Here is a 14,144-nt window from a genome sequence, read left to right on the forward strand (position 1 = left end):
CTTCTCAATACACACTCCTGCTTAGTTTCCTTGAAGTCTTCGCTGCCTGCAGTTATGCTTGATTTAATGAGTTGCTCTGCAATAAATAGCAAGTGGCAATATTTCTAGTCATGTCAGGAAAACTACTGCTAATTGCTGAATATCAAGCAGTTTTAAAGGCATAGTCAAAAGGCTGAAAGCCCTTCAAGTGCTTTTTGCAAGAACAAACATGGCATTAAAATGCTTAAAACAGGGTTGCCAAATGCTGCTTTTCCCCATCTAATCAGCATCTCCTGCAGAAAGGCACCCACAGTATATTTTTCAGGTGTACATTTTGTAACTTTGTTAGAAAGAGGTGGGTAGTAGAGGTCGATGTAAAAAGAGTAAAAACGGCAGTTCAGAAAACTGGAAAGACCTTGCTAGACCCTGGCCTAAAATAATAAAACAGTGTCCTAATTTATCTAGAAAAATCATACCACCCGCAACCATTTTCAACACAAACTTAAAATCTTTATTTTACCCTAAATATATACTGAAAAGAGGGAAGTGAATGTAAGTTGAAGAGGCTGATTTGGAGGTATAAAGAAGTGTTGAAGAGTTCAAAATTAGCTTATGTAAATACTATGAGTGTCAATATGTATCAACTTTTATTACAAAAGATAACATTTTGCTCCTTGTGTAAACAATTATTTTTCTTGTCTTGATTTTGCTTCTACTCTTACTGTAACTCCACCTCCCTTCTAGTTGGATTTCACACCTCAAAATGGACCTGTCACACATGTGAATATGGAACTCCAACATTTCCTTTGCAACTCTTCTCAGACAGACTGCTCCTGTGTTTCTAAGATGGAGAAAAATGTTTTTTCTTTCCATTCTCTTTTATCAAAAGGTGTGTCTACCTATAATTCATGTAAATACACTGGAGAATTCCTAAGTATATTACAATAAGGATGTGGAATGGAAGAGAACAAGGAGTGGTCATCTGAGAATGCAAGAGCCAAAGCATCCACAAACGTAGCCATGAACTAGGACACCACATGGCCACATCATGCGGTTTTCTACTTCACATTGAACAATGTAAGTCTTAGGGATGTGAATTACCTTGGTTTTAGGTCCGTCCGTCCCCCCCCCCCCCGCAAATATCAGCTATGAGATTATTCTTCTTTCTCATCCCAAACTGTAGGACCACAGTTGGGGTTAACCCCACTTAAATGTTTCATTTTTCCCCTCTAGTACAAGAATATTGAAAGCAAAACAGAACTGGAGTGATGTTCTGATAGATTTTCTTCCTGAGCTATAAGTGACAGCAGATTTTAAAAAGTATAGCTGTAGTGTAGTGGTTTTCAAAATGGTAGAATGCTGAACTACATGGCTACCATATTTGAGCTGCATGAATCCATCAAGACAATAACTAAATTGAAGAAAAAGTATTGGCATTTTCCTCATCTCTTTGCAGCCTTCTACTTTATCTAGTTCTGGTTATCTAGTTATGGTGGCCTAATCTGTAAAGCTACATTGTTTATTTTAAAATTCTTTTTTACCCAAATCTCTTCCTGAAAATTCAGTTCTGCCTTCTTTGTGTTTTAAAAACCTCTCCAGAATCCAGAGGCATTATGGGAAGAGTTCTCACTGCCTAACACTTAAAATAAGGACTATTTATCCCATTTGAGATTGAAGAAAAGCTTTCTGTTATATTAGATGGAAAGTTTCAGAATACTTATGGGGAATACTTATGGGGTCTTCAGACATTGTATATGATGCAGCTTCGTCTCAACCTAGGGCCCTGTTTAGGAGGAGACACTACATCAAACATCTCTGTTCTTCCTGCTTTTGCTTTAGGCTTTGAACAATCTACTAAAAACAAAGCAAAACATGCCAATATAAAATGCTCTTCAACTAACAGGGATTTTTCTATATTATGCAAATACAGGACCTGAGGGAGCAGCCCTCCAGAGTCCCTTCTTCTCTGCAAGTAGAACTGTTAGAGGTGGACTTCAAAATTTTTAGCAAGCAGTTCTCTTCCCAGTTGCTGGGTGCGTGTGGTCATGGTTGGCGTGGCCCAGTCGGCCTCCTGCGCCATGGTAGATGGGAGTGTTTTTGCCCTCCCCGGGCTGCAGAGGCTTTTTTTTGTTTTGAGCCTCCGGGAGGGCAAAAACGGCCTCCCCGGGCTGCAGAGGCCCTCTGGAGGCCAGAAACTTCCCAAACTTCCGGTAGGCCCATTTTTCGCCCTCCCTGAGCCTCTGTGTATGCCGGAACTTACCTGCATCCAAAACGGACCATGTGGGGACTCCTGGGGCCAGCCAGGAGTGGGATTTGGGGGTTCTCCAAACTGCACAAAATCTTAGCTAGAGGTTCTCCCAAACCCCTGCAAAACCCAGCAGCCCACCCTTGAAAACTGCACATTTGTAGGAAAGCTCCTTCCTTAAAGATAGTTTTGAGAACGTGCATGTGCCTTTTTGCTTTGTTACTAATGACAGAAGAGGATTTCTGCTCTGTCTCTTTGAATCCTGGCTAGAAAGCAAAGAAATAATCTCAAACATTCGAATCTAATTCTTTGACTCAGCATTGTGCTATATTTTGAAAAGGAACGGTCTTAAAAAGGTATGGTGAAGACCAGACACAAAAAAACAGTGTGGCACAACCAATGCAAGTTTGATATTTGATTTCATTCAATTGAAATCAATCAACATTAAATTAATTGAATGCAGAGATCATGATTGCTTATTGTGCAAGTGATCATTTTCTACTTCAGTCACCTAAAGAATTGCAATTTGATAGTGAGTTTTAGAGGGACTCTGAAGTCGCACTGAGGTTGCCTTTGGGTTCCACAGGGACCCCTTGGCTTTAAGAAGGGCAGGAGTGGCCATTGGGCTTTCAGATAGGCTGGACCAAACTAAAGTTCTTTTTCTAACAGTCTTTCTATTCAATAAAGACATAGCTGGTTCTTGAAGAAAGGAACCCAAATAGCTGCCAATGCTCCAGAGGCTGAAGATATAAAGTCTGGCACCATTATGGTTCCTGTGTACAGATCAATACAGAACAATATAACTCCTCAAAGTTATAAAGTGCTTTAACTAAGCTTTGTAACATAACATTCTCTCTTACTAGAGGCGTGATTCTCTAATCTGAAAAGAATTAGGGTATCTATCCTGCCAAAGACTTCAGCTGATTGGTTTACTAGTCATATTAATCAAAGCATAAGTCCTTCCCATATGCACGTAACCTTTTTGAACAGCATTTAATTTCCTACTCAGGCTGCTGTCCACTTAATCACCTTTTGAATTTATGGTATATCTTCCTGGAGCCCTCAAGGTGAGCTAAGAATTTTTTTCCCATTTGTTTCAAATATTTTGATATTTATCATTATATTAATATAAATATATTAATAGGTTTCAGATGGTAGTCTGTTCAAATGGTAGTTATTCTCCAGTTCATACTCATCTCCCTTTCATGGGGTCAACCAAAGACAGATAAATCAATCCAATGCAGAACGAAGGCATTTTCATTGAAAGTTATGGAACATAACCATACCCAAGGAGAGGGGAGAACAGGCTCTAGTCTTCCTTCAGGCACAGAAGGTAGGTGGATAACGTCAAGGCAGTCACTTTCACTCAGCCCTAGCCTGGGAAATGGAAGAATATCTATCTACCAATCTACACTGAGAATCTTTCCCTCCCCCCCACCCTCTGTGTGTGAATATATTATGTCCCAGTTTACAGAGGATCTTTTGAACCTGCTTTTTAAAAAAACCATTTAAAATAACAGTAAAGGCATTCTAACATTAACAATCACATAGGACCACATGCCCTAACCATAAATATTGGTGGTCATTATTATTATTTATTCATTAGCCATGGAAAAGCTTAAAGGGTAGCAGGAAAACTAAAGTTTGGGAATCACATCTGAGCAGCTACAGGAACTAGCAACCTTCCCTGGATTTTTTTCCTTCAAAATTGAAACTTTGGGGGGCCCCTTATAAGATTGCACAATGATATCAGGTCACCCTTACCTAAGATGGTTCATTCAGATCAGTAGCCATTTGCTATGATAGTTAAACTGATCCTGTGTTCTTCTACTTCTGTACACCACACATTGAAAATCAAAGCTGATAGTCTATGCCAGGGGTGTCCAAACTTGGGAACTTTAAGACTTGTGGACTTCAACTCCCAGAATTCCCCAGCCAGCTGGCTGGGGAATTCTGGGAGTTGAAGTCCACAAGTCTTAAAGTTCCCAAGTTTGGACACCCCTGGTCTATGCCATGGCCTGGCTTGTACCCATCCCATTCATGCCACTATTGGAAATGGAATACTGGATAAGCTGAATACGTGGCCTGATCCAGCAGTGCTGCATCTAATTAGTAGCATTCTAGGACATGCGTGTGTCCCACTCCCTGCCATATGATTCTCCTTGAGTAAGAATATAATTCTCTTCACACAGATACATAAATTGAGTCATCTGAAACTTTTTGGCATGGCTGTTATTTCAATCTCATGCTTTCTATTAATGTGAAGTACTGGCCATCATGTTTTTCATGAATAGCACACAAACTAGTGGTCTTGGGCACTGTAACATAAGGTACTTAACTCATGACCCAACTTTATTTTTTTAAAAAAAAAAAAAAAACCTCACTGTTGAGAATTTCTTTAGCCAATAAGTCCATCTGGTATTCCTGTTTAATATAGGCAGCAAAATGGAAAGGAACAGGAAATTAAGTGGGAGGACAAAAAGTACAGCCATTTGCCTGCCAATAACAGCCCCATTTTTAATAAATAAGGTATTTTCACATGATAGCCCATTAATATAGACAACCTAAATTTGGACATATTCACTTGAAAAGCAGACCGTTATGGTCCAGATAGCCTATTAGTGCATATTCATATATGTATACGAGGACCAGGTCTGAAAAGTCTCTCGGTTTGCAGAATGAACCATTGAAAAAAATTGAAGATATGCGTATCAATTTCATAAATTGAATATCAATACAGTTGCCACTTTTCAATAAACAGCTGCTGCTAATGCTGTGAAATGGTAGGAGATGCTAGATCAGTAATGGTGAACCCATGGCACGCGTGCCACAGGTGGCACGCGGAGCCATTTGTCAGGGCACGCAAGGCGCTGCCCTGTCAGCTGGCCAGTGCGCATGTGCGCGCTGGCCAGCTGAGTTCACCATTTTTAAAAGCCATTTTTCACCCTTCCTAGGCTCCAGAGGCTTTATAGGAGCCTGGGGAGGGTGAAAAGAGCCTTCCCCCCCCACCCCCGGAGGCCCTCCGGAGGCTTCAGGGACCATCCGGAGGCTTCCCTGAAGCCTTCGGAACACTTAAAACGACCCTCCAAGCAAACTGGAAATGACTTCTGGTTTGCTCGGAGGGTCGTTTTAAGCATTCCGAAGGCTTCAGGGAAGCCTCCGGATGATCCCTGAAGCCTCTGGAGGGCCTCCGGGGGGTGGGAGAGGCTCTTTTCATCCTCCCCAGGCTCCTATAAAGCCTCTGGAGCCTGGGGAGGGCAAAAAAAGCATGTAAAAATGGGGGAGCACCTGTTGCGCGTGCATGCGCACTGGGGAGGTCATGCATTGCATTATGGGTGTGGCACGCCCACACATGACCCCCTGTGCTCCCCCCACTTGTGGCACGCGAGCCAAAAAAGGTTTGCCATCGCTGTGCTAGATCATTACTGCAGAAGTTTCATAAGAAGATTCTGCACTACTATCTTATCTGGAAGCAAACCACATTTCAGTGTGCGCTCCATAATCTTGGAATTCTTCCATTTCAACTTCTCCCATGCATCCTTTTTAACATGAGTGGACTCCAGAAGCACAACACAGAATAGGGCTGATATCATTGCCATAAGAGAAGATGAACAAGTTCTTCATCCAAATCAGGTGTCATGTTTTTATCCACTTTATTACATATTCACAACAACAAAAATCACCTCAATGGAAACATGCTGAAACAGGCCACACCTAGGGGAAACTGTTTTCCACCAAACATAGTATCTAAGCTTCTTTAAGCCACATGTTCATATACACCCACACATATATTATTATTAAGAGGACCTTTGTGCCTCTTAACTTAGGAAAAACATCTTTTCAACAAAATGCAAGGCAGCCTTAGAAATGCCTTTTTCTTCAATCCCTCCTTGGAATGTGGCTGTCTTCAGGGCAAAAAAGCAAAGCAGTATCTATTGAGGCATCTCTGCAAAGTAACATCTAATCTTCATCAGAGATTATTGATCTATGGCTATTATTGAATGATTAGAAGTTTCATATTGCTTAACTGCCTACATGTTGATCAGTGAATAGCATTAATTAGACACTGTTCTTTAAAGCTGACATTAGGCAAGGAAAGCATCGGGCTGAGTTGCAAGCAAATTGCTTACAGCCATAATAGCATCAGCATTATGAAACATCATATATACATGGCACAATCCACATTCAAATAATGCATCTGTAATGCCCGTTAATTAAACTTAAACCACATATATGAAACCATATATATCTGATAATATTTATAACTCGCTTCTCTGCCCAATGTACAGCTAAGGGTATGACATATATGGAAAACTAAATAAAACAAATAACACATAATAATGAAGTAACAGTAGCCATGAACATTAATAAAATGTAATAGGTCATTGCATGATTACTAATGCATTGCAACCTATGTAAAGCTATATAAAGTATAATGAAGAAGAGCCAAGTTGCTCTAGAGTGTTACTACATGTGTATTATTCTAAGGGAGCCCCAGTCTCAACTGCCTACAAATGTAATCCACTGGTGGGATTTCTGATGATGAGTGCCAATTAGGAGAAAGTTTCAACTGGGAGAAAATCCAGATATTCTACTTCTCGGTCATATTTTATGTCTTTATAGATTAGATCCAGCACTTCCTTAATTTAAGACTGGAAACAAACTGGAAGCCAGTGCAGTTGATCTGAGACTATTTGTAACATGATTTGGAAAGTGCACAGACAGCAGTGTTTCTAACTTGCTGAAGTTAACAAACATTTTCCAAAGCATCCTGCATAGAACATTAGGTTTATAATCTAAAACTGAAGCAATTAGGGTCATTCCTAGAGAAAGCAATTAAGAGAAATCACTGGCAGTTAAAGATTATATCAGTCTATAGGTTCACCTCTCCAAAACTTTTGTAATCAATGAAGCCACTCAAATCTAGGTGCATCTCTTCATCCCATTTCCATTTTGACCTTCTCTAATTTCTTAAATTACGAACAGTCATCTTTACATTGTCCTTACACTGGGAGAGTAATTACTTTGCTCTAGGTTTTGGGGGTGGGGGTGAAATCCAATGCCAAAGCAGACCTATTCATAAAATCAAGTTAACTAATCACAGTAATGATGGAAAACATGTTACAGTCCACAACCCCTTTCTTCTTTAGTCCTGTATTAAGGAAAAGGGATCTTTCCCAGAAGAAATTAATTGGACTCTTCACTGTAGCTGTTTCTGCTTCCTCCAGATCAGATTCATTACACGTTGCGTTTTCTTCACAAGAGAAATTTGCAAATTGAAAAGTTTCATAATAAAGGAACGTGGCAATTCCTGAACTCTCTGCCACACTTGCACCTTAGACTCTCTCTTCTCCACATGCAGGCTTTAATTTTGGCAAGGAACAGCAGCCTCTGCAACAGCCTTTTCTTTTATCTGGGATGCCTGTTGTTGGAGGAGTGGAGCTGCTAAAGTACATGCATCAACAATCAAAACTTTAAAATCCCCCTGGAAACCCTAAGCATGCCTGTGGATGAGAGGAAAGTCAATCTGCTCCTAGCTCAATGTGAGAACGGGATCTCGCAAAGACAGGGAGGAATCGGCAGTCAGAGTTGTGGAAAAGCAGACTTACCTTGGTGAAAGGACTTCTGTGATGAGAGCGTCTCCTGCTTGTCCTCCTCCTGCCTTGAAAACCAGAGATGCACTGTAGGGAGTGCCCTAGCTGGTGGGGTTATAAGTTTTCCCAGCTGTTGTATTGGGATATTCAGTTGGGTGGTGTCCTTTGACTGTGTTTGAGAAGTTTCAATGAATCAGACTCTCTTTACAGACAGAATGAAAAAAAAATAATCCACTCCACCCTGTTTTCTTGGATCCGAGCCAGAAGCTGTTGGGCGGGAACCGGCAATTGCAAAGTCTCTTTCTTCATGACTCAGTGCAGGAAAAGCAGCAGTGAGAGAAGACTGTATAAAAACGGGAGACTTCCAGCCCGATGAGTAATAAAAGAGGGAACAAAGATTCAAGCTCTGTCTGCTTAAGAATAAAAAGAATGCTTGTTGCCAATGATAATAGATAAACAAACACTAACAGCTATACATGTTGTAAAAATGCCAACAAGATCCAGTACACAACTGCTGGGTACAGAGGGTGGTGATAGCCTCATGAGTCATGCTCCAACACCGCACTCCTTGGCCACAGTGTGGAGAATGTTGACCATTCATAAAAACAACAGCACTGGGGAGGGGTGTGTGGAGGGGGAATGGAATGTGGTGAACTTTGGCTTATTGGAATGTCAAGCTGTCCAATTTCAGGGTGTGTCCATCATGGAGTTCTGTGAGAATACTGTGACGCAAGCTCTTATCTTCAATGTCAAAAGGCATTTGCTCATACAAAGCGTGAATTTGATGGACTTGATGTCTGGCCATGGGCAAACCACGGGCATAATCATTCCTTAGTGGCTCCAGATTTGGAACCTTAGGCAAGATTTTTTAAGAATCGATTTCCAGGAGCAAGCTCGTTTCTTTGTTTCTACTATCACTGCTACATCTTCATTTTCTATTTACAGCCAGTCATAAAACTTGCCCAGAGGGAGAACACATACAAATGACAGATGATCTCCTTAGAGAAATCCCAGAGGATCAAGCTATACCACTTACCAAAAAAACTGAGTACCAGGGTATAAACAATATTGGCATGACCCTGTTGTTATGCCAATACCTACCAATACCAGGCAATGATTAAGGTGCTGAATTATGAAAAAGGAAGCCTAAATTTAAGTCCACCTGCAGCCATAAAAACTCACTGGGTAACTTTGAACCTCTTAATCCGATCTACTCCGCCAGGTTGTTATTTGTGGGGGGGAATGGAGGAGGGATACTACCTATGTTTCCTAGAGCTTCTAGAGTAGGGCTTTCAAACTCGCCACCCGCAGGCTGAATGCATCACATGCTGGCCACGCCCACACCTGGTTTAGCGAAGGGGGGAAGTCACATTATGTCACATGACAATGTCATGATGATGCAACTTTGACACCCCTGTTCTAGAAGGAAGGTAGAATGTAAATAAGGTACTACTGTATTGACACACAATGCAATCATATATGCCAATATCCACACTTTCCAAAGGCTATGATTTAGAATTCTCAGAGATTGTTTATGTTTAATTTATATTTGGTTTTTTAATTGTTTTTCTTCTTAAGAGTCCCATAGCAGAAAGTCACAAAAAGTATCATATAAACATCAAACAGATAGAATTCTACATCCTCAAAACAACCAAGCTGCCTTGGATTGATTTACCTTTGTTTTTACAAAATCGAGTGAAACAAAATTATAATACATGAGTAGCAAACAGTGCTTGTAAATGACTCAAAGTGAGGTTTTTCTGTGTTGTTGCACGGGGATTAACCAAGGACATTTTAAAGTTTAGGACAATAAGCAGTAGGGTTCCCAAAACAGCTATGTCCCTATCCAACTCAACCACATAAAGCCACAATTGTTAAAACATGAAGGGTTCTTTAAACATTACAATTATTTTAGATGTCATACCTCATTAATGCTGGCGACTATATTAAGCATTGTTCCTAGACCCTTAAGTGTCCATCCTAAAATTTTAGACTAGGATGTGCATTTCAAGGTCCAGTATTAACTCTTATCATGGTCATTCCCAATTATTCAGCTCAGTTTGCACAATTTTCCAATAATAATAATATGTTCCAATTATGATGTCTAACTAGCTCTGGTCCCTTGCATCCTTGAAGTAGTATTAAGATTTGAACTGGAAAGTGAGGAATCAGCAAAGAGGAGTCAATGTTCACTACTGAATTTTACTTTTCCATCAGATGGTGGTTACAATACAGTCTATAACCAATCATTTATGGATTTGATGGTAAGACACAGCAGATTATGAAACGCAGGTAATTATGATATAACCTTAGAAAGAGAGCGTAAAATACAAGTGCTGTTAAGAAGATTGGAAGCCACTTCCTTATGGTATTACTTTTTTCTTTTTGTTCCTTTTCTATTTCTTTTACTTTGTTTCTTTTCACTTTCTTATTACTTTCCCCTATTTTCTTCTCAGTTCAAAATTTGTATTGTGTTTATTGCTGTTGAAAATTTCTACAACAATAATTATTTTAAAAAAGAAAGAAAAGGAGTTAAGCCATGAAGCCTTTTCTATCTTTTTCTGAATATCTGATTCAACACTAGGTCATAACACTAGAAATTCCTCTACACAGCTGTCAGTTGTTTTTACTCATTTATTTATTTATTTATTTTTGTTGTTAGTTGCGAAGTCATGTCCAACCCATCGTGACTCCATGGACAACATTCCTACAGGCCTTCCTGTCCTCTACCATCCTCTGGAGTCCATTTAAGCTCACACCTACTGTGATTCTATCCAGCTACCTCATTCTCTGTCGTCCCCTTCTTCTTTTGCCCTCAATCTTTTCCAGCATTAGGCTCTTCTCCAGTAAGTCCTTCCTTCTCATTAGGTGGCATAATATTTGAGTTTCATCTTCAGGATCTGGCCTTCTAGAGCAGTGAGGGTTGATCTCCTCTAAGACTGATCAATTTGATCACCTTGCAGTCCAAGGGATTCACAGGAGTCTCCTCCAGCACCATAGTTCAAAGGCCTCAATTCTTTGGCACTCAGCCTTTCTTATGGTCTAACTTTCACAGCCATACATTGCAACTGGAAAAACCATAGCCTTGATTATGCGCACTTTTGTTGGCAGGGTGATGTCTCTGCTTTTTAGTATACTGTCTAGATTTGCCATAGCTTTCCTCCCCAGGAGCAAGCTTCTTTTAATTTCTTGGCTGTTATTTTTTTTATCTCACTTTTATTACTTATATAAATAATTCAAAGTGGAGAACATACCTAATACACCTTCCTTCTCCTATTTTCCCTATAACAACAACCACTCTTAAACCATTCACTAAGGCTGCTTTACTATTACTATTAGTCTTCTCATCGTTCCTATCACCCATTTCCTCCCACTTACAACTGTAGGACTGTAACTTTGTTGCTTGTATCCCTACGATTTATATTGATATTGATTGTTTCCTAATTGCTTATTTGTACCCTATGACTATCATTAAGTGTTGTACCTTATGATTCTTGACAAATGTATCTTGTCTTTCTATGTACACCAGTGGTGGGTTCCGGATGGTATGGCCTAGTACGGGCATACCGATGGTGGAGCTGGGATCAGCATACTGGAATGGTGGCTCATTTGGCCTACCTGCTCACCCACGTTCCTTACCACTTTTTGATGCAAACGGGCCAATTGCGCACACGTGCACAGCATGCGGTAGCTGCGCAACCTCCACTGAGCAGCTGAGTATTGCTGGGTGGTGGTGTTCCGCATGCACATGCAGTGCGCATGCCCGATGAGGATGCCCGGCCCCGACACAGCGTATCGGGTGCGACAGGATCCAGAACCCACCACTGTTGTACACAGAGAGCATATGCACCAAAGACAAATTTCTTGTGTGTCCAATCACACTTTACCAATAAAGAATTCTATTCTATTCTGTGAGGTGAGTTTGGTTGTGAGAAAATGACTGGCCCAAAGTCACCCAGTCAGTTTTCACGCCTAAGGCAGGACCAAAACACACAGACTCCTGATTTCTAGCCTAGTATCTTAACCACTAAACCAAACAGTCTCTTAGTTCCTAATTGTTCCTAGAATTAGTTTAAACCTTGGGCAGATAAATGTATGCAAACCTTTCATTAACTTCATTTAATTTGATTAGCTTCTCCCAGACACCCACTGAAGGAGCTCAACTTTTCAACTCTCTTCCCCAAGTTACCAAGTAGGTGTGCTTCCACTATATGAAACCTGCCCTCATTATTTAACTCTAAAAGGCAATAAGCGGCAGCATGGTTACATGAATACAAGCTATTTGACAGGAAAATCAATATAGTTGCAGAAAATACAAGCTGTGCCCTTCACATCCAGGGTAACAGGCCACTCGACTTACAGCTTGCCATACACTAATATATATTTGTCTGAATGCTGTACGACTGGTTATATCTTCATTTCATCACAGTTACATAAATTAAGGGGAGAGCTGAGTACATATGCATGGTAAAATGATATGTTCTACCTTGTTTTCATCACATATCATCAGATCCTTCTTTTTTTTCTTTTTCTGTGCAGGGTCTGGAAATTATAATTATAATTTCCAGAGAACAGCCGAGAGGAAAAGGACTATTTATTGTTTGCTTACACATCCTTCAGCTTCCCCCAGCAACTGTTCTGAAGTAAATGTGGGTCTGGAAAAGGATGGAAATGGGATGGGAAAATAAGGGTCTTGAAGAAAGACCAAAACTCTGCTTCCTTCTGCTCTCTATACTTTGCATGAAAATTGTGTCCTCCTGGCTGTGCTTTGAAAACTGGGGAAATGGCAGCTAAACAGAGAAGATGTTCAACAACTATCTGGTGAGGCTTTGGAACTGTTGCAAACAGTCAACTTGTTTACAGCAGTTCAGAAAAACTGAAACACAAAAGCTTTTAGGAAAGGATAACTGGAAGTTGAATTACTATTTTATTATTGTATATAAAGCATGCACAAGATCTGAAGACATCCATGTGATATCTATGGCATTCTACAGAAACATGTGATGTCCTTCAGAACATTGTGATGAATTGAATTTGTCATGCACAAACCAGCAGGGCTACATATAAGAGGCTTCATTGATACTCTAGGGGGATGGAGACAGAGTGTTTTGTAGTGTGGGATGTGTTACAACCCCCCCCCCCCCATGACTCGTTCTTTCCAAGCTAAAAGTAGGTTTACCATCATATCTATATCATTTTTATGTACTGTATACTGTGAAGAATTTCAGATTTGAAAGCAAAGAAGTATTTTGTAATATGCAAAAGTATGAACATAACAATTCTTTTAAAGCCCTTATATTATTTCCCAGGTTAATAAAACTGTTCTCTACAGCCGCCCTAAGTCTTGGGAAAAGATGCATTTGCTTTAAGGAGTTGCAAAAATGCTATACAGTAAGTTTGCATCTGTACTCACTTCTTTGTCTTCAAAAATAAAACATTGCCACACCCTACCATGTTTCCAGAATATAAGTCCTAGCCTGCTTTTTAACTGTGTGCCTAATATAAGGCCTACCCCCCCAAAAAATAAGCCCTAGTGAAGGGGTGGGCATGGACAGCACAGTGGACAGTGAGCATGCAACAGGCCGCTGGTATCCGGCATGAGCCGCAGTCCGTGCAGCGCAGGTGAGTTGATTACTTTCCAAGCAGAAGGCAGAGGCATAGATGGGGGGGGGGGAGACAAGTGATCCTGATGCACCACGTAGGCTGTGGGGAAATTGAGAGTCAACGGGCTTCAGTGGGCAGCCAACCATGGGAGGCTGGTCTTCATATCTTTCAGCTTGCCTGTGGCCCATGCACTGTGTCAGCATCACCTGCCTTCTTCCACACGCCTTAGTTGCCGCCGGATGCCATCAGTCTCTGTGTGCTTGCCACCTCTTGTATGTAGGCGGGGGGGGGGGCTGATCATACTGAAATTGTGTTTCCCCAAAAGTAAGCCGTAGGTCTTATTTTTGGGAAAACACAGTAGTAACTGATTTCTGTCTGAGGACTACCATGAGGGAATCACTAGTCAGCCTGTACAGAGATATTTGGCAAACGGTCCACATTTTATAGGATTTTGAGAGGTTTCTTTTCTCAAAACTTGTTCCTCTCCCAAGTCTACAACTAGCTCTTAAGCAGCTTCTGCAACTTCATATGGATCAACCCCTCGAACCGTCAAGCAATATTTCTTAGACATGGATGGAAAAAGCGTGACCTAGAGAATCTCCCTGCTATATCTTGTGACATGATCACATTATGCCATTCCGATCCTTAGATTTGGAAATTTACCCTTGATCACATAGCAATTTCTAGCTTAATTCAATCCGCCTGTGTGACCAATCGGGATT

At 40.7% G+C, this 14,144-nt stretch overlaps 1 protein-coding gene across 3 annotated transcripts in view; it reads right to left on the reverse strand.

Moving 5' to 3' along the window:
• EMP1 (epithelial membrane protein 1) overlaps positions 1 to 8,082 on the reverse strand; it is a 33,826-nt gene extending 25,744 nt beyond the window's left edge. The window contains exon 1 of one of the 3 annotated variants that reach the window (XM_081958762.1): positions 7,834 to 8,082. The gene's annotated coding sequence lies outside the window, so the exon portion shown is untranslated. The remainder of the gene's footprint in view (positions 1 to 7,833) is intronic. The other 2 variants (XM_081958761.1, XM_081958760.1) reach the window with 2 other exon arrangements.
• Positions 8,083 to 14,144: the final 6,062 nt, after the last annotated feature.

This window comes from Natrix helvetica (assembly GCF_964273705.1).
Source record: "Natrix helvetica genome assembly, chromosome: 6".
NCBI lineage: Eukaryota > Metazoa > Chordata > Lepidosauria > Squamata > Natricidae > Natrix > Natrix helvetica.